The 17,922-nt window shown below is 52.1% G+C and overlaps 1 protein-coding gene across 2 annotated transcripts in view; it reads right to left on the bottom strand.

Moving 5' to 3' along the window:
- The window catches only part of LOC138663194 (zinc finger protein 345-like), a 306,522-nt gene that overhangs the window by 139,975 nt on the left and 148,625 nt on the right, over positions 1–17,922 (bottom strand). The gene's annotated exons all lie outside the window — the stretch shown is intronic.

The raw sequence follows: 17,922 nt of genomic DNA, 5'->3' as shown, positions 1-17,922 counted from the left end.
GACACGCAGCAGCGATCAGGATCCTGCTGTGATGTCGTTGGTCACTGCAGAAAGTCCAGAACTTTATTTAGTCGCAGGACTCCCTGCAGACATCGCTGAATCGGCGTGTGTGACGCCGATTCAGCGATGACTTCACTGGTAACCAGGGTAAACATCGGGTTACTAAGCGCAGGGCCGCGCTTAGTAACCCGATATTTACCCTGGTTACCATCGTAAAAGTAAAAAAAACAAACACTACATACTTACCTTCAGCTGTCTGTCCCTGGCGCTCTGCTTCTCTGCACTGGCTGTGAGCGCCGGCCAGCCGGAAAGCACAGCGGTGACGTCACCGCTCTGCTTTCCGGCCGCTGTGCTCACAGCCAGTGCAGGAAAGCAGAGCGCCGGGGACAGACAGCTGAAGGTAAGTATGTAGTGTTTGTTTTTTTTACTTTTACGATGGTAACCAGGGTAAACATCGGGTTACTAAGCGCGGCCCTGCGTTTAGTAACCCGATGTTTACCCTGGTTACCGGCATCGTTGGTCGCTGGAGAGCTGTCTGTGTGACAGCTCTCCAGCGACCAAACAGCGACGCTGCAGCGATCGACATCGTTGTCGGTATCGCTGCAGCGTCGCTGAGTGTGAAGGTACCATTAATGTAGCTGAGAAGCCATTATTAGGCGCTGACTGCTTGCTCCACTCACCCTAATACCCAGACAACAACCAAAGGGATGGGGATCATTTAGGAGCATTAACCAGTATCAATCTCTCAGCACACACATACATACTCAAGTCTACACTAGCGCATGGCCTCACTTGGGCCTCACTATGCTCGAAAGCTGCAATGAGCTGAGGAGCCGAATGTGTCCTCGGGACCATAACCCTTCCAGTCCACCAGATAGTACTTTTTGCCTCATAACCACCTTGCACCCAACGATAGCATTCACCTCATAATCGTCTGTGGACGAACCCGATGTCCCAGCAGGTGACTCAGAAAACTGGGACATGTTGATGGGCTTTAGGAGGGACACATGAAAGGTATCGGTGATACCAAGGCATGAAGGAAGGGCCAGGCGATAGACTACAGGGTTGACCTGTTCCAGGACCTTGAAGGGACCTATGTAATGAGGCGCAAACTTAGTGGACTCAACTCGCAGCCTGATGTTACAGGCAGATAGCCACACTAAGTCACCAGGAGCAAAAGTCAGAGCAGGACGCCGGTGTGCATCGGCGGAAACCCTCATTCTCTCCTTTGTGGCCTGGATGGCATCCTGTGTGCAGTCCCAAATGTCATGTGCCTCCACCGCCCAGTAGGACACACTTTGGACTGCAGACACAGACAGCCGTACCTTGATTCTGGGTACTCAGCCACTGCGGGACCCATGCTGGACTTTAAAATACGGACTTTATATATTGATCTTTTTTGCTTGGACTTCTGTGCCTTGTAGCACACTTATCTACTTATACTCCCCTGATGAGTCTCCTACATCGGTGATGAAACGCGTAGGGAGAAGAGGAAAAACTGTCCACTTACATACACCTGGTGGTTGTCCATAGCAGGGCCCATTTGGGGCCTGTCCTTGTAAGGACAGGAGTTACACAGGGCTTACAGGGTAGACAGTATTTGTGTGCCCCAACCTGTTGACCTTTCCCCTGGACTATTACTCCTCATAGCCTCACTGGCTGAAATATTGACCATATTCATGTGTCCGTCCTGAGTGGTGAGACCGTTGCATTCTTTTATTTTGAGCACTGGTTATTTTGAGCACTTTACACTTGTTTATGTGTTTATTTGTTGGGTTCTAATGTTTTTATATATGGTTATTAAAAGCTAAGTTTTAATATTGGTAACCCTCCATAGCTGAAGGCAGGACGCCGGTGTGCATCGGCAAAAACCCTCATTCTCTCCTTGGAGGCCAGGATGGCATCCTGTGTGCGGTCCCAAATGTCACGTGCCTCCACCGCCCAGTCTGCCACCCTAGAATCGGTGAACGACATGGGCATGGGCACAGGGACATGCGGATGCTGGCAGTAGTTAAGGAGGATTGGGGTCTGTCCAGTAGAGTCAGCTACGGCATTGTTCAGTGCAAACTCCGCCCACGGTAGCAAGGATGCCCAGTCATCCTGCCTGGCCGAAACAAAATGTTGCAGGTATGTGACCAGGGTCTGGTTGGCCCTTTCTACCAACCCATTCATCTCAGGATGGTAAGCTAAAGAGAGATTCAGCTCAATGCTGAGTAGACGACAGCTCTCTCCAGAACCGAGACGCAAACTGGAGACCCCGGTCACTGCCAACTTTGTCAGGCATACCGTGTAGGCGATAAACATGCTTAATGAACAACGCCGCCAAGGCCCATGCAGAAGGTAGCCGAGGAAGAGGTACCAAGTGCACCATTTTGAAAAAATGGTCTGTGACTACCCAGATAACTGTGCAGCCACGAGACCATCCCGACCATTTCCCAGGGCCTGTCCCCCACCAGCAGGGGGTAAAGTAGCCCAGCAGGTTGTTGCTGAGGAGACCGATTTATGGCACAGGAGACACACGCCCGAATATATTCTCCGACGTCACGGGCCATATGCGGCCACCAGTACGTCCTCGCTTGGAGCTCAGACGCCCTCTTGGTCCCAAAATGTCCACCCACCCTGGATGAGTGAGCCCAAGAGAGAACATCCGGTCGCAAATTAGGTGGAACAAAAGTCTTGCCTGGAGGCAGAGACTCTAAGGAGGCCTGGGCCACAAGGCAATTAGCCGAGGCTCCTCCTCCACTGATGACACTACGGAATGGGAGAGAGCATCGGCACGGATGTTCTTCTCCCCGGAAAGATAATGGAGGGTGAAGTGTAAGCGGGAAAAGAACAAGGACCATCTAGCCTGGCGAGAGTTTAGCCGCTGGGCTGTCTGTAAATAAACCAAATTTTTGTGGTCGGTGTACACTTGGAAGGGAAAATGAGCCCCCTCCAGGAGGTGTCTCCACTCCGAAAAGGCCAACTTCATAGCTAGCAACTCCCTGTCCCCGATGGAATAATTCCTCTCCGCTGGTGTGAAGGTCTTAGAGAAAAAGAAGGAAGGATGCTTCCGACCTTGAGCCTCCTTTTGAAATAGGACTGCTCCAGCACCGACGGACGAGGCATCCACCTCCATTATAAAAGCAATACCACCTATAGAGAAAGAATGGCCTAAATCAATGGCACTTCCAAACTTAAATAGTATCCAGCTAGAACAAGAAGTCTAAGCCATGAAGTAAAATCAATAAATATTAATACAAATACATAAAATCCATACAAGTAAAAAGGAGCACATGTCCAATATTACTGCCTGACAGCGCCAAATCCCATGGATAATTATCCAGTAGAACCTATCAACAGCCTACAATGCATGTAATGCTGGAGCCATAGAGTCTATACAGGTAGAAAACAGATATCTGGGGGTTCCCCTAATATATTCATAGGTCTGGGTCAGTACATATATACAATAGTATATTGACGGCCATCACAGCTCCAAAATGCATAGACCAAAAGTCCTATATATAAATGACGTATTCCCTCACATGGGACACACAGACATATGACAACTATAGCAAATTATATAAAGGTAGTAGATAGGTAAATAGTCTATGACCTTATCCAGGCCGTCTTGGTCCCCAAGGAAAAGGGCAGAACAAAGTACTGCAGTGCGCAGGCGCCGGGCCTCTCTGACCTTTCCCAGCGCACTGCAGTACTTTGCTCTGCCCTCAACAGGAGCCGCAGCGTGAAAACAAGAAGAGGACGTCATCGTAAGAAGATGGGAGACCCCGGACCGGACCACGACGCCCATCGGACCGGACCACCACCCCATCGGACCCAGACCGCAGCGGGACCGCCCCTGTATAATAAAGTCTGCACTCCAGATATCATACAATGAGGCCCCTGATCATGTGACCCCTGACTCCTCCCCTCCAGTGACCTCATCATAGGTCCTGTGTGCACAAAACAGCCATACATGTGGAGTGCGGCTCTGCGGGTGGAGGTAGGTGCTGGAGGCTCCATTATTCTCTATGTGGAGTGCGGCTCTGCAGGTGGAGGTCGGTGCTGGAGGCTCCATTATTCTCTATGTGGAGTGCGGCTCTGCAGGTGGAGGTCGGTGCTGGAGGCTCCATTATTCTCTATGTGGAGTGTGGCTCTGCGGGTGGAGGTCGGTGCTGGAGGCTCCATTATTCTCTATGTGGAGTGCGGCTCTGTAGGTGGAGGTCGGTGCTGGAGGCTCCATTATTCTCTATGTGGAGTGCGGCTCTGCAGGTGGAGGTCGGTGCTGGAGGCTCCATTATTCTCTATGTGGAGTGCGGCTCTGCGGGTGGAGGTCGGTGCTGGAGGCTCCATTATTCTCTATGTGGAGTGTGGCTCTGCGGGTGGAGGTCGGTGCTGGAGGCTCCATTATTCTCTATGTGGAGTGCGGGTGGAGGTCGGTGCTGGAGGCTCCATTATTCTCTATGTGGAGTGTGGCTCTGCGGGTGGAGGTCGGTGCTGGAGGCTCCATTATTCTCTATGTGGAGTGCGGCTCTGCGGGTGGAGGTCGGTGCTGGAGGCCCCATTATTCTCTATGTGGAGTGCGGCTCTGCGGGTGGAGGTCGGTGCTGGAGGCTCCATTATTCTCTATGTGGAGTGTGGCTCTGCGGGTGGAGGTCGGTGCTGGAGGCTCCATTATTCTCTATGTGGAGTGCGGCTCTGCGGGTGGAGGTCGGTGCTGGAGGCTCCATTATTCTCTATGTGGAGTGCTGCTCTGCGGGTGGAGGTCGGTGCTGGAGGCTCCATTATTCTCTATGTGGAGTGTGGCTCTGCGGGTGGAGGTCGGTGCTGGAGGCTCCATTATTCTCTATGTGGAGTGTGGCTCTGCGGGTGGAGGTCGGTGCTGGAGGTTCCATTATTCCCTATGTGGAGTGCGGCTCTGCGGGTGGAGGTCGGTGCTGGAGGCTCCATTATTCTCTATGTGGAGTGCTGCTCTGCGGGTGGAGGTCGGTGCTGGAGGCTCCATTATTCTCTATGTGGAGTGCGGCTCTGCGGGTGGAGGTCGGTGCTGGAGGCTCCATTATTCTCTATGTGGAGTGTGGCTCTGCGGGTGGAGGTCGGTGCTGGAGGTTCCATTATTCTCTATGTGGAGTGCTGCTCTGCGGGTGGAGGTAGGTTCTGGAGGCTCCATTATTCTCTATGTGGAGTGCGGCTCTGCGGGTGGAGGTCGGTGCTGGAGGCTCCATTATTCTCTATGTGGAGTGCGGCTCTGCGGGTGGAGGTCGGTGCTGGAGGCTCCATTATTCTCTATGTGGAGTGCGGCTCTGCGGGTGGAGGTCGGTGCTGGAGACTCCATTATTCTCTAAGTGGAGTGTGGCTCTGCGGGTGGAGGTCGGTGCTGGAGGCTCCATTATTCTCTATGTGGAGTGCGGTTCTGCGGGTGGAGGTCGGTGCTGGAGGCTCCATTATTCTCTATGTGGAGTGTGGCTCTGCGGGTGGAGGTCGGTGCTGGAGGCTCCATTATTCTCTATGTGGAGTGTGGCTCTGCGGGTGGAGGTAGGTGCTGGAGGCTCCATTATTCTCTATGTTCTCTATGTATACCCCTCCTCACATGTAAAGCGCCATGGAATAAATGGCGCTATAACAATAAATAATAATAATAATATGTGGAGTGCGGCTCTGCGGTGCTGGAGGCTCTGCGGGTGGAGGTCGGTGCTGGAGGCTCCATTATTCTCTATGTGGAGTGCGGCTCTGCGGGTGGAGGTCGGTGCTGGAGGCTCCATTATTCTCTATGTGGAGTGCGGCTCTGCGGGTGGAGGTAGGTGCTGGAGGCTCCATTATTCTCTATGTGGAGTGTGGCTCTTCGGGTGGAGGTCGGTGCTGGAGGCTCCATTATTCTCTATGTGGAGTGCGGCTCTGCAGGTGGAGGTCGGTGCTGGAGGCTCCATTATTCTCTATGTGGAGTGCGGCTCTGCGGGTGGAGGTCGGTGCTGGAGGCTCCATTATTCTCTATGTGGAGTGCGGCTCTGCGGGTGGAGGTCGGTGCTGGAGGCTCCATTATTCTCTATGTGGAGTGCTGCTCTGCGGGTGGAGGTCGGTGCTGGAGGCTCCATTATTCTCTATGTGGAGTGTGGCTCTGCGGGTGGAGGTCGGTGCTGGAGGCTCCATTATTCTCTATGTGGAGTGTGGCTCTGCGGGTGGAGGTCGGTGCTGGAGGCTCCATTATTCTCTATGTGGAGTGTGGCTCTGCGGGTGGAGGTCGGTGCTGGAGGTTCCATTATTCCCTATGTGGAGTGCGGCTCTGCGGGTGGAGGTCGGTGCTGGAGGCTCCATTATTCTCTATGTGGAGTGCTGCTCTGCGGGTGGAGGTCGGTGCTGGAGGCCCCATTATTCTCTATGTGGAGTGCGGCTCTGCGGGTGGAGGTCGGTGCTGGAGGCTCCATTATTCTCTATGTGGAGTGCGGCTCTGCGGGTGGAGGTCGGTGCTGGAGGCTCCATTATTCTCTATGTGGAGTGCTGCTCTGCGGGTGGAGGTCGGTGCTGGAGGCTCCATTATTCTCTATGTGGAGTGCGGCTCTGCGGGTGGAGGTAGGTGCTGGAGGCTCCATTATTCTCTATGTGGAGTGTGGCTCTGCGGGTGGAGGTCGGTGCTGGAGGCTCCATTATTCTCTATGTGGAGTGCTGCTCTGCGGGTGGAGGTCGGTGCTGGAGGCTCCATTATTCTCTATGTGGAGTGTGGCTCTGCGGGTGGAGGTCGGTGCTGGAGGCTCCATTATTCTCTATGTGGAGTGTGGCTCTGCGGGTGGAGGTCGGTGCTGGAGGCTCCATTATTCTCTATGTGGAGTGTGGCTCTGCGGGTGGAGGTCGGTGCTGGAGGTTCCATTATTCCCTATGTGGAGTGCGGCTCTGCGGGTGGAGGTCGGTGCTGGAGGCTCCATTATTCTCTATGTGGAGTGCTGCTCTGCGGGTGGAGGTCGGTGCTGGAGGCTCCATTATTCTCTATGTGGAGTGCGGCTCTGCGGGTGGAGGTCGGTGCTGGAGGCTCCATTATTCTCTATGTGGAGTGTGGCTCTGCGGGTGGAGGTCGGTGCTGGAGGCTCCATTATTCTCTATGTGGAGTGTGGCTCTGCGGGTGGAGGTCGGTGCTGGAGGCTCCATTATTCTCTATGTGGAGTGCGGCTCTGCGGGTGGAGGTCGGTGCTGGAGGCTCCATTATTCTCTATGTGGAGTGCTGCTCTGTGGGTGGAGGTCGGTGCTGGAGGTTCCATTATTCTCTATGTGGAATGCGGCTCTGCGGGTGGAGGTCGGTGCTGGAGGCTCCATTATTCTCTATGTGGAGTGTGGCTCTGCGGGTGGAGGTAGGTTCTGGAGGCTCCATTATTCTCTATGTGGAGTGCGGCTCTGCGGGTGGAGGTCGGTGCTGGAGGCTCCATTATTCTCTATGTGGAGTGCGGCTCTGCGGGTGGAGGTCGGTGCTGGAGGCTCCATTATTCTCTATGTGGAGTGCGGCTCTGCGGGTGGAGGTCGGTGCTGGAGGCTCCATTATTCTCTATGTGGAGTGCTGCTCTGCGGGTGGAGGTCGGTGCTGGAGGCTCCATTATTCTCTATGTGGAGTGTGGCTCTGCGGGTGGAGGTCGGTGCTGGAGGCTCCATTATTCTCTATGTGGAGTGTGGCTCTGCGGGTGGAGGTCGGTGCTGGAGGCTCCATTATTCTCTATGTGGAGTGTGGCTCTGCGGGTGGAGGTCGGTGCTGGAGGTTCCATTATTCCCTATGTGGAGTGCGGCTCTGCGGGTGGAGGTCGGTGCTGGAGGCTCCATTATTCTCTATGTGGAGTGCTGCTCTGCGGGTGGAGGTCGGTGCTGGAGGCCCCATTATTCTCTATGTGGAGTGCGGCTCTGCGGGTGGAGGTCGGTGCTGGAGGCTCCATTATTCTCTATGTGGAGTGCGGCTCTGCGGGTGGAGGTCGGTGCTGGAGGCTCCATTATTCTCTATGTGGAGTGCTGCTCTGCGGGTGGAGGTCGGTGCTGGAGGCTCCATTATTCTCTATGTGGAGTGCGGCTCTGCGGGTGGAGGTAGGTGCTGGAGGCTCCATTATTCTCTATGTGGAGTGTGGCTCTGCGGGTGGAGGTCGGTGCTGGAGGCTCCATTATTCTCTATGTGGAGTGCTGCTCTGCGGGTGGAGGTCGGTGCTGGAGGCTCCATTATTCTCTATGTGGAGTGTGGCTCTGCGGGTGGAGGTCGGTGCTGGAGGCTCCATTATTCTCTATGTGGAGTGTGGCTCTGCGGGTGGAGGTCGGTGCTGGAGGCTCCATTATTCTCTATGTGGAGTGTGGCTCTGCGGGTGGAGGTCGGTGCTGGAGGTTCCATTATTCCCTATGTGGAGTGCGGCTCTGCGGGTGGAGGTCGGTGCTGGAGGCTCCATTATTCTCTATGTGGAGTGCTGCTCTGCGGGTGGAGGTCGGTGCTGGAGGCTCCATTATTCTCTATGTGGAGTGCGGCTCTGCGGGTGGAGGTCGGTGCTGGAGGCTCCATTATTCTCTATGTGGAGTGTGGCTCTGCGGGTGGAGGTCGGTGCTGGAGGCTCCATTATTCTCTATGTGGAGTGTGGCTCTGCGGGTGGAGGTCGGTGCTGGAGGCTCCATTATTCTCTATGTGGAGTGCGGCTCTGCGGGTGGAGGTCGGTGCTGGAGGCTCCATTATTCTCTATGTGGAGTGCTGCTCTGTGGGTGGAGGTCGGTGCTGGAGGTTCCATTATTCTCTATGTGGAATGCGGCTCTGCGGGTGGAGGTCGGTGCTGGAGGCTCCATTATTCTCTATGTGGAGTGTGGCTCTGCGGGTGGAGGTAGGTTCTGGAGGCTCCATTATTCTCTATGTGGAGTGCGGCTCTGCGGGTGGAGGTCGGTGCTGGAGGCTCCATTATTCTCTATGTGGAGTGCGGCTCTGCGGGTGGAGGTCGGTGCTGGAGGCTCCATTATTCTCTATGTGGAGTGCTGCTCTGCGGGTGGAGGTAGGTTCTGGAGGCTCCATTATTCTCTATGTGGAGTGCGGCTCTGCGGGTGGAGGTCGGTGCTGGAGGCTCCATTATTTATGTGGAGTGCTGCTCTGCGGGTGGAGGTCGGTGCTGGAGGCTCCATTATTCTCTATATGGAGTGCTGCTCTGCGGGTGGAGGTAGGTTCTGGAGGCTCCATTATTCTCTATGTGGAGTGCGGCTCTGCGGGTGGAGGTCGGTGCTGGAGGCTCCATTATTCTCTTTGTGGAGTGCTGCTCTGCGGGTGGAGGCCCCATTATTCTCTATGTGGAGTGCGGCTCTGCGGGTGGAGGTCGGTGCTGGAGATTTCCCATTACTGAGCATGGGGGACATTAACCCCTTCAGCACTGAGACTCTTTTGAGGTTTTTGTTGCCACTTTAGGCCATATTCACACGATCCTTTTTTTCATGCGGAATTGCCGCGATTTTCCCGCTGCGGGCCCGCAGCTGTTTTCCATGCAGGGTACATTACATTGTACCCTATGGAAAACAGGAACTGCTGTGCCCACAATGCGGAAAATAAAAAAAAAAGCCGCACTGAATAGCTGCGGGAAAAAAGAAGTACCATGTCACTTCTTTTTTCGGAGCCGCAGCGGTTCTGCACCCATTGACCTCCATTGTGAGGTCAAACCCGCAGTAAAACCCGCAGATGAAAAAAATATCTGCGGGTTTTACTGCGGTTTGTGGTGCAGAACCGCTGCAGCAGGAAGTGCGGGGAAGCGGGCGGAAGTGCGTGGGCGGAGTGTGGCTGCCCCCCCGTGCTCCGATCCTGCCCCCCCGTGCTCCAATCCCACCGCCCCGTGCTCCGATGCCCCCCCCAGTGCTCCGATGCCCCCCCCCCCCGTGCCCTAATCTCCCCCCCTTATACTTACCCGGCGTCCCGGTGTCCGTCCGGCCGTCTTCTCCCTGGGCGCCGCCATCTTGCAAAAATGGCGGGCGCATACGCAGTGCGCCCGCCGAATCTGCCGGCCGGCAGATTCGTTCCAAAGTGCATTTTGATCACTGAGATATAATCTATCTCAGTGATCAAAATAAAAAAAATAGTAAATGACACCCCCCCCCCCCCTTTGTCACCCCCATAGGTAGGGACAATAAAAAAATTAAGAATTTTTTTTTTTTCCACTAAGGTTAGGGGTAGGGTTAGGGGTAGGGTTAGGGTATTTTCAGCCATTTTAAAACACACAGACTCTGCATAGAAAACTGCATAAAAAAAAGGATAAAAAAACGCATCAAAAAAGGACCAAAAAAAGGACCTGCGTTTTCTGCCAAGAGCTGCAGTTTTTTAAAAAACAGTCCTGAAAAAAAAAGGATGGAAATCAGGAACGTGTGAACATACCCTTATAGGAATCATAAAGGTTTTTTTCTATTTCCTGTAATTAATACATACGACTCATCTATGGAAGACAGGAAGTGAGGTAGCGGATTGTTCTCACAGTACAGGGCCCCTTTCTTGGCCCCACACAGTGTAATGCCCTCAATATGCCCCTCATGCAGTATATATGATGCCCCCCCCCCACAGTGTAATGCCCCAATTATGACCCTGTAATCAGGTGACCGGATACAACACACCGACAAACACAAGGCGGAAGTAACCAATATAATTATTTATATCCTGATAACGGGAATTGTGATCACTATGGCAACAATGAATAATGCAGAACAGGGTGATTACGAGGTGAAATGTACAATATCAGATACACAATACACAGCGTGTTCTCCTCTTCCCGTTAGGCCATAAGTCCTCCTAATAAAGTCTATCAAGGGTCGTTGGGCCGCCTTCACTTCTACCAGCTTTCACCTTGTCTCTTGTACTACCCTGGATCAACGCCTGTACTGACATCAGTGCTGAAAGAAATGGCCCGGCTCACTCGCGCCTCATGCTCTTTACTGCAGGCGTATACTACTGAGCGGAATCTCCTCACAGATCATTGGCACATCTGTCTCTTGTACCAGAAGTAACAAGAGCTGGGACTCTGAGTCTTGACCGGCGCAGGTCTGGTTCTCAGGAATTGACATGCAAAGTCTGGACTCCGGGTCTTGATCAGCGCAGGTGTGGTTTTCGGTCCTTGGCTGGCATAGTCTGGACTCTGGGACTCGTCTGGTGCCGCCTGGGTACTGCCACCGCAACCAGCATGTTTTCTCTAGTCACCTTCCACGACAGCCACTTCGGAGGTTGTCTTCCCCGCCCTAATAGGGGACAGGAACACAAAGAGGTTAAATACCCCTCCCCTTCCTGCAACCACCAGTATTTTCCTGTCCCCTATGAGGCATGAAGAGGATCTGAAGGGGCTGCCGTGGCCGGCGATCGGAGCTCCACACATACCTGAATAAGCCGGGCAGCTGAGGTCGGGCTCCCCTCCTCTAAACGCTGCTCCCGTCTCCTCCTTTCAGCGGGACTTGGGACCTTCACCGCTCCTCCTGCGCCTCCTTTGGTGGTAAAGCGGGGCGGTGATGTGCATGCCGGGGGCGTCCTGTAGCCCCCCGGCTTCCTCCTCCTCCTGCTGCGTCCCGGACGGTCCACGCTGGGGCTCTCTGTGGTGGCGCGAGTCTCAGCGTGCCGCATCGCTCCTCGCGCGCTTCACTTCCGGTGGGACGCGCGTCACTTCCGGTCCATCCCTGTGCGTTCCACGAGGGAGCGCACACGCGCGCCTTTCGGTTTCTTGGACCTAATCGCCTGGGGCAGCATTTCGGGGCGTTTTCAGTTGATCTCCCCCCAATTGGGCCACTAGGAGGAGGAGCACAGAACACGCTGACCCGCGATCCTTTATAAAGATCCGGGTGGGGGACCACCAGGTATCTGACGCTGACTGTGGATGGATATGGACGGTGACAAACCCCCTTGCTCTGCATCTGCAGAACCCAGCGTACCCCCTCCTACTGTAAGTAGCAGGGTAGCCCTTGCTATCCATGATACGTATATATTTTCTAGCGGCTTAAAGACCTTTTTCTCTCTTTTAGGGAGAAAAGCTCTCTGATCCTAAAAAAGCCAGCCGCAAATGCAAAGTTTGTGCAACCAGACTCCTGTCTACTTATGGGAAAAAGCTCTGTCAGTCCTGTACAGATGAGGTTCTACGCGCTGAGCAGCCCACTCTCCTGGATAGCATTAAAACCCTCATCAAGCAGGAGGTCCAGTCTTCCAAGGCCAGCCTCTCCCAGACTCCGGTTCCTCTTCCACCTACTCCCAAAAAGAGGAAGAAGGCCCCAGTAGAGTCTGACTCTGACTCAGGAGAAATCCAATCCTCGGGTTCGGAGGACATTTGGGAGAATGAGGGTTCCACTTCCACCCCCACTCTTAAATCAGAAAGGAAAAAGTATTACCGTATATACTCGAGCATAAGCCGACCCGAGTATAAGCCGACCCCCCTAATTTTGCCACAAAAAACTGGGAAAACTTATTGACTCGAGTATAAGCCTAGGGTAGAAAATGCAGCATTTACCGGTGAATTTCAAAAATAAAAATAGATGCTCCATACCGTTCATTATTGCCCCATAGATGCTCCATATACAACTGTGCTATATAGAATGCTCTGCACCGTTGATTATGGCCCCATAGATGCTCCTTATAATGCTGTGCCATATATGCTCTGCACCTTTGATTATGGCCCCATAGATGCTCCTTATAATGCTGTGCCATATATGCTCTGCACCTTTATGGCCCCATAGATGCTCCTTATAATGCTGTGCCCCATATATGCTCTGCACCTTTATGGCCCCATAGGTGCTCCTTATAATGCTGTGCCCCATATATGCTCTGCACCTTTATGGCCCCATAGGTGCTCCTTATAATGCTGTGCCCCATATATGCTCTGCACCTTTATGGCCCCATAGGTGCTCCTTATAATGCTGTGCCCCATATATGCTCTGCACCTTTATGGCCCCATAGGTGCTCCTTATAATGCTGTGCCCCATATATGCTCTGCACCTTTATGGCCCCATAGGTGCTCCTTATAATGCTGTGCCCCATATATACTCTGCACCTTTGATTATGGCCCCATAGGTGCTCCTTATAATGCTGTGCCCCTTATATGCTCTGCACCTTTATGGCCCCATAGGTGCTCCTTATAATGCTGTGCCCCATATATGCTCTGCACCTTTATGGCCCCATAGGTGCTCCTTATAATGCTGTGCCCCATATATACTCTGCACCTTTATGGCCCCATAGATGCTCCTTATAATGCTGTGCCCCATATATGCTCTGCACCTTTATGGCCCCATAGGTGCTCCTTATAATGCTGTGCCCCTTATATGCTCTGCACCTTTATGGCCCCATAGGTGCTCCTTAGAATGCTGCTGGTGCTGCCATAAAAAAAAAAAAAAATCACATACTCACCTCTCTTCTCAGGACGCCGGCGCTTTCAATAATTACCTGCTCCTCGTGCGGCTCCGTCTCCAGCACTGACGCTCAGCAGAGGGCGCGCACTGACTACGTCACAGCGCCCTCTAACCTGAGCGTCACTGCTAGAAGACGCTGCAGACGGAGCCGGAGCGAGGAGCAGGTAATTATAGCGCTGCGCTCCCCTTACCTGCTGCGGCGCGGTCCCTGCAGTCCCTGGTTTCTCCGGCGCTGCAGCTTCTTCCTGTAATTGAGCGGTCACATGGCACCGATCATTTACAGCAATGAATATGCGGCTCCTCCCCTATGGGGGTGGAGCTGCCTATTCATTTCTGTAATGAGCGGTGCCATGTGACCGCTCAGTGCAGGAAGAATCTGCAGCGCCGGAGAAGCCAGGGACTGCAGGGACCGCGCCGCAGCAGGTAAGTATAACTACACAGCCCCCGCTCCCCCTCCCCTGCTGACACCCGGGTATATGACTCGAGTATAAGCCGAGAGGGGGACTTTCAGCCCAAAAAAATGGGCTGAAAATCTCGGCTTATACTCGAGTATATATGGTACTTCAATTCTGAGGATATGGGTGATCTGATTAGTATAGTAAGAGGCACCATGGGGGTGGAGGATGAAGAAATTAAGCTTACTGTACAGGACGAAATGTTCGAGGGGTTAAAGCCCAAAGATCAAAAGGGGTTTCCTGTACATAAGAATATTCAGGATTTAATCCTTCACGAATGGGGTCTCCCTGAGGAAGGTCTTAACATCCCCTCAGAGCTAAAAAAAAAAAAGTTTCCCCTTGGACGGAGATAACTCCTTATGGGAAACCCCAAAGTTGATGTGCAGGTGTCCAGGGTAACTAAGAAAACGGCCCTTCCATTTGAGGACTTTTCGCAGGTCAAAGATCCAATGGATCGGAAGATAGAGAGCCTGCTAACAAAGTCCTGGGACACCTCCACAAATCTGTTAAAAACCAACATAGCCTCCACGTGCATAGCTAGATCTTTGTTTGTTTGGTTACGCAAGCTGGAGAATCATTTGGTACAGGGCGCCCGAAGAGAGGAGATTCTAGACTCCCTCCCCCTGCTGCAAAAAGCAACAGGATTCCTAGCTGATGCTTCAGCGGAGTCCATCCGCGTGGCCGCAAAAGGTGCTGTCCTCTCAAACTCTTCTAGGAGAGCTCTTTGGTTAAAATCCTGGGGTGGTGACTTCATGTCTAAGTTATGCAGCATTCCCTTCCAGGGCCATCATGTTTTTGGTCCTATCCTGGATGATATCCTGGATAAGGCAGCAGATAAAAAGAAATCGCTCCCTGAATATAGAAATCCCAGGAAACGCCTTTTTCTCTCCCCTTCCCCCCCGTGACACATCCTCTCAAAAGGATTATAGGGGAAAGGGCAAAACAGGGGGATGGAGTTACCCCACGGGAGGCAAGGGCAGGAACATCCTTGTTCCCCAGACTCAGCAGACCCCAGATAAGCAATGACATTGCTCCGGTCGGGGGTAGTCTCTCACTCCTCTTCACCCAGTGGCAGTCCATCTCCACAAATCAATGGGTCCTCCGTACCATACGAGAGGGACTAAAAATAGAGTTCGAGAGACCTCCCCCACAATACTTAAAAATAACCTCCCTACAAACTCCACATCTTTAAAACTCCCCACTAAGAGATCTACAAAACCTACTCCAGTCAAATGTGATCTCTCAGGTACCAAGGCTGGAGGAGGGACGTGGCCACTATTCACGTCTTTTTCTGGTAACAAAATCGTCGGGAAAAAACAGGATTATTATAAACCTAAAACCGTTGAACGAATCTGTCCGCTACAGAAGATTCAAGATGGAATCAATCAAATCATTGATTCCCCTCATAGGACAGAATTGGGTAATGGCGACGGTGGATCTGAGATGCGTACTACCATGTACCAATCCACCCTGAACACAGGAAATTCCTCAGATTCGCAGTCTCACAGGGGCAGCAAATCAAACACTTCCAGTTCAACATCCTACCCTTCAGCATCTCTTCAGCTCCGCGGGTTTTTACAAAGATCATGGCAGAAGCCATGGTCTTCATACGTCGCCAGGGAATATGTATAGTCCCATACTTAGATGACTTCCTCATCATGGCACCATTTACTTCCCGTCTGGAAGCAGATGTGACAAAGACCCTGGAGATACTAAAATCCCTGGGCTGGATCCTGAATCTGGAGAAATCAGAAATTTGTCCCTCCACGAGGAGAAAATTTCTGGGGGTTATTCTTGACTCAAAAGAAAGAATATAATTTCTACCCAGAGATCGTCAGATCGACCTTGTTCAGAAAATAAAATTCAGGAACCAGCGAGCACCAACCCTCAGGGAGTCTATGTCTGCTCTGGGTTCCCTAACCGCATGCATCCAAGCGGTTTCCTGGGCCCAGGCTCACACACGAACTCTACAGACCTACGTGCTCCTACATTCCAGGAAACGACAGGCCCCCTTGATCCAGAAGATCTTTCTCCCCGGGCACATAAAATTGGCACTAAACTGGTGATTGGATTACAAAAATCTTCAAAAGGGGGTGAGCTGGAACCAGCTTCCCCTGAAGACACTCCGCTCAGACCACTTCCAGGGACGATGGCCATCAAACATCAGCAGCAGTTCCTCAAACCTGCGGGAACTAAAAGCTGTGGAACAAGCTTTAAAAGCGTCATCTATGTTAACCCAAAATCGCCACGTTTCAAATTTATTCAGACAACATGACCACAGTGGCCTACCTACGACACCAGGGAGGAGCAAGGTATGCCTGTCTAAAAGAGATGGCCGCGAGAATCTTTTCCTGGGCGGAGAAGAACCTTCCATCAGGCATGGCAGTACATCTCAGAGGAGTAGACTATCTCACCCTGAAAGACATACATCCAGGGGAGTGGTGCCTGGACCAAGCCATGTTTCTGTCCCTAACCTCAAGATGGGGAACCCCAGAAGTGGACCTGTTTGCCAATGGACAAAATACAAAGACGAAGACATTCTTCTCCCTTTATCACGCGGACGGAGTGCAAGGCATAGATGCATTTTCACAGCAGTGGAGGTTCAACCTCGCATATGCCTTTCCACCTATTCCCATGTTGGCGAAGACACTTCAGAAGATCAGGACGGACTGAGTTACCACAATCCTAATCGCACCACTATGGCCGAGCAGGAGCTGGTATGGTGCCCTACTGGATATGGCCCTAGAAGGTCCCTGGCTCCTACCTCAGAAAGTCGACCTTCTTTACCAGGGTCCCCTATTACATCCGGATCTTCACAAACTGAGCCTGGCGGCATGGTTACTGAGGCCAAAATCTTAAAAGCCAGAGGTCTCTCGGATAAAGTAATCCAGACTCTTCAAAAAAGCAGAAAGCCAGTGACCAATGCCATTTATGCCAAGGTCTGGAAAATGTTTACATCCTGGTACCTCCCAGAATCCCCAGACCCCTTCCATCCTAATATTGCACGGGTCTTAGATTTTTTTACAGAAGGGACTAGAAATGGGCCTTACTCCTAGCATGCTCAAGGTGCAAGTATCAGCCCTTAGTAGCTTTTTTTTATAGGGACTTAGCCGGCCACCGCTGGATTAAACGTTTTATGGTTTCAGCATCCAGGATGCGTCCCAGACTCTGTAGCAAAGTTCCACCCTGGGATCTTAATATTGTGCTCAAGGGTCTAACTCAAAATCCATTTGAACCCCTGGATTCAATGACTATAAAAAACCTAACCCTTAAGACAGTCTTTTTAGTTGCAATAACTACGGCTAGACATATAGGGGAATTGCAGGCCCTGTCGATACAGGAACCTTATCTCACACTCACTACGGGCAGCATTATACTGAAACTAGATCAGTCTTTCCTTCCTAAAGTGGTCTCAAATTTTCACAGGGACCAGGATATTATACTACCCTCATTCTGTCCAAACCCCTCCAACCCTAAGGAAGAGACCTTTCACACCCTTGATGTAAGTAATGCAGGAACATTCTGCGGACAACAGACTGAAGCCTGGAGAATCGATCAAAATCTATTCATACAGTTTTCAGGCCGAAACAAAGGCAAGAAAGCGGCAAAAAACACGATCGCAAATTGGATCAAGCAGTCTATTTGCCTGGCTTATTCATCACAGAAACTTGATCCACCAGCTTCTCTGAAGACACATTCTACCCGGGCGATGGCAACATCATGGGCAGAGAGGGGGAATGCTTCATCAGAGCAGATTTGCAGAGCCGCCACCTGGTCGTCCATCCACACGTTCACCAGACATTACAGGTTAAATTTCAATAGGGATTTAACATTTGGCAGATGAGTTCTGCAGGCTGTGGTCCCTCCCTAGAGAAATTAGCTGTTGGTATCACTCCGAAGTGGCTGTCGTGGAAGGTGACTAGAGAAAATAGAATTAGTCTTACCGGTAATTCGGTTTCTAGGAACCTTCCACGACAGCACTAATTTCCCTCCCTATCTGATATTTTTTCTTATTGGATGATTCCTGCATTTTTTCATGGTAATTATACATACTGGTGTCCAGGAAAACACTGGTGGTTGCAGGAAGGGGAGGGGTATTTAACCTCTGTGTTCCTGTCCCCTGTTAGAGCGGGGAAGACAACCTCCG

Source organism: Ranitomeya imitator, chromosome 2 (genome assembly GCF_032444005.1).
Source record: "Ranitomeya imitator isolate aRanImi1 chromosome 2, aRanImi1.pri, whole genome shotgun sequence".
Lineage (NCBI taxonomy): Eukaryota > Metazoa > Chordata > Amphibia > Anura > Dendrobatidae > Ranitomeya > Ranitomeya imitator.
This window is presented reverse-complemented; position numbering and strand designations above follow the sequence as displayed.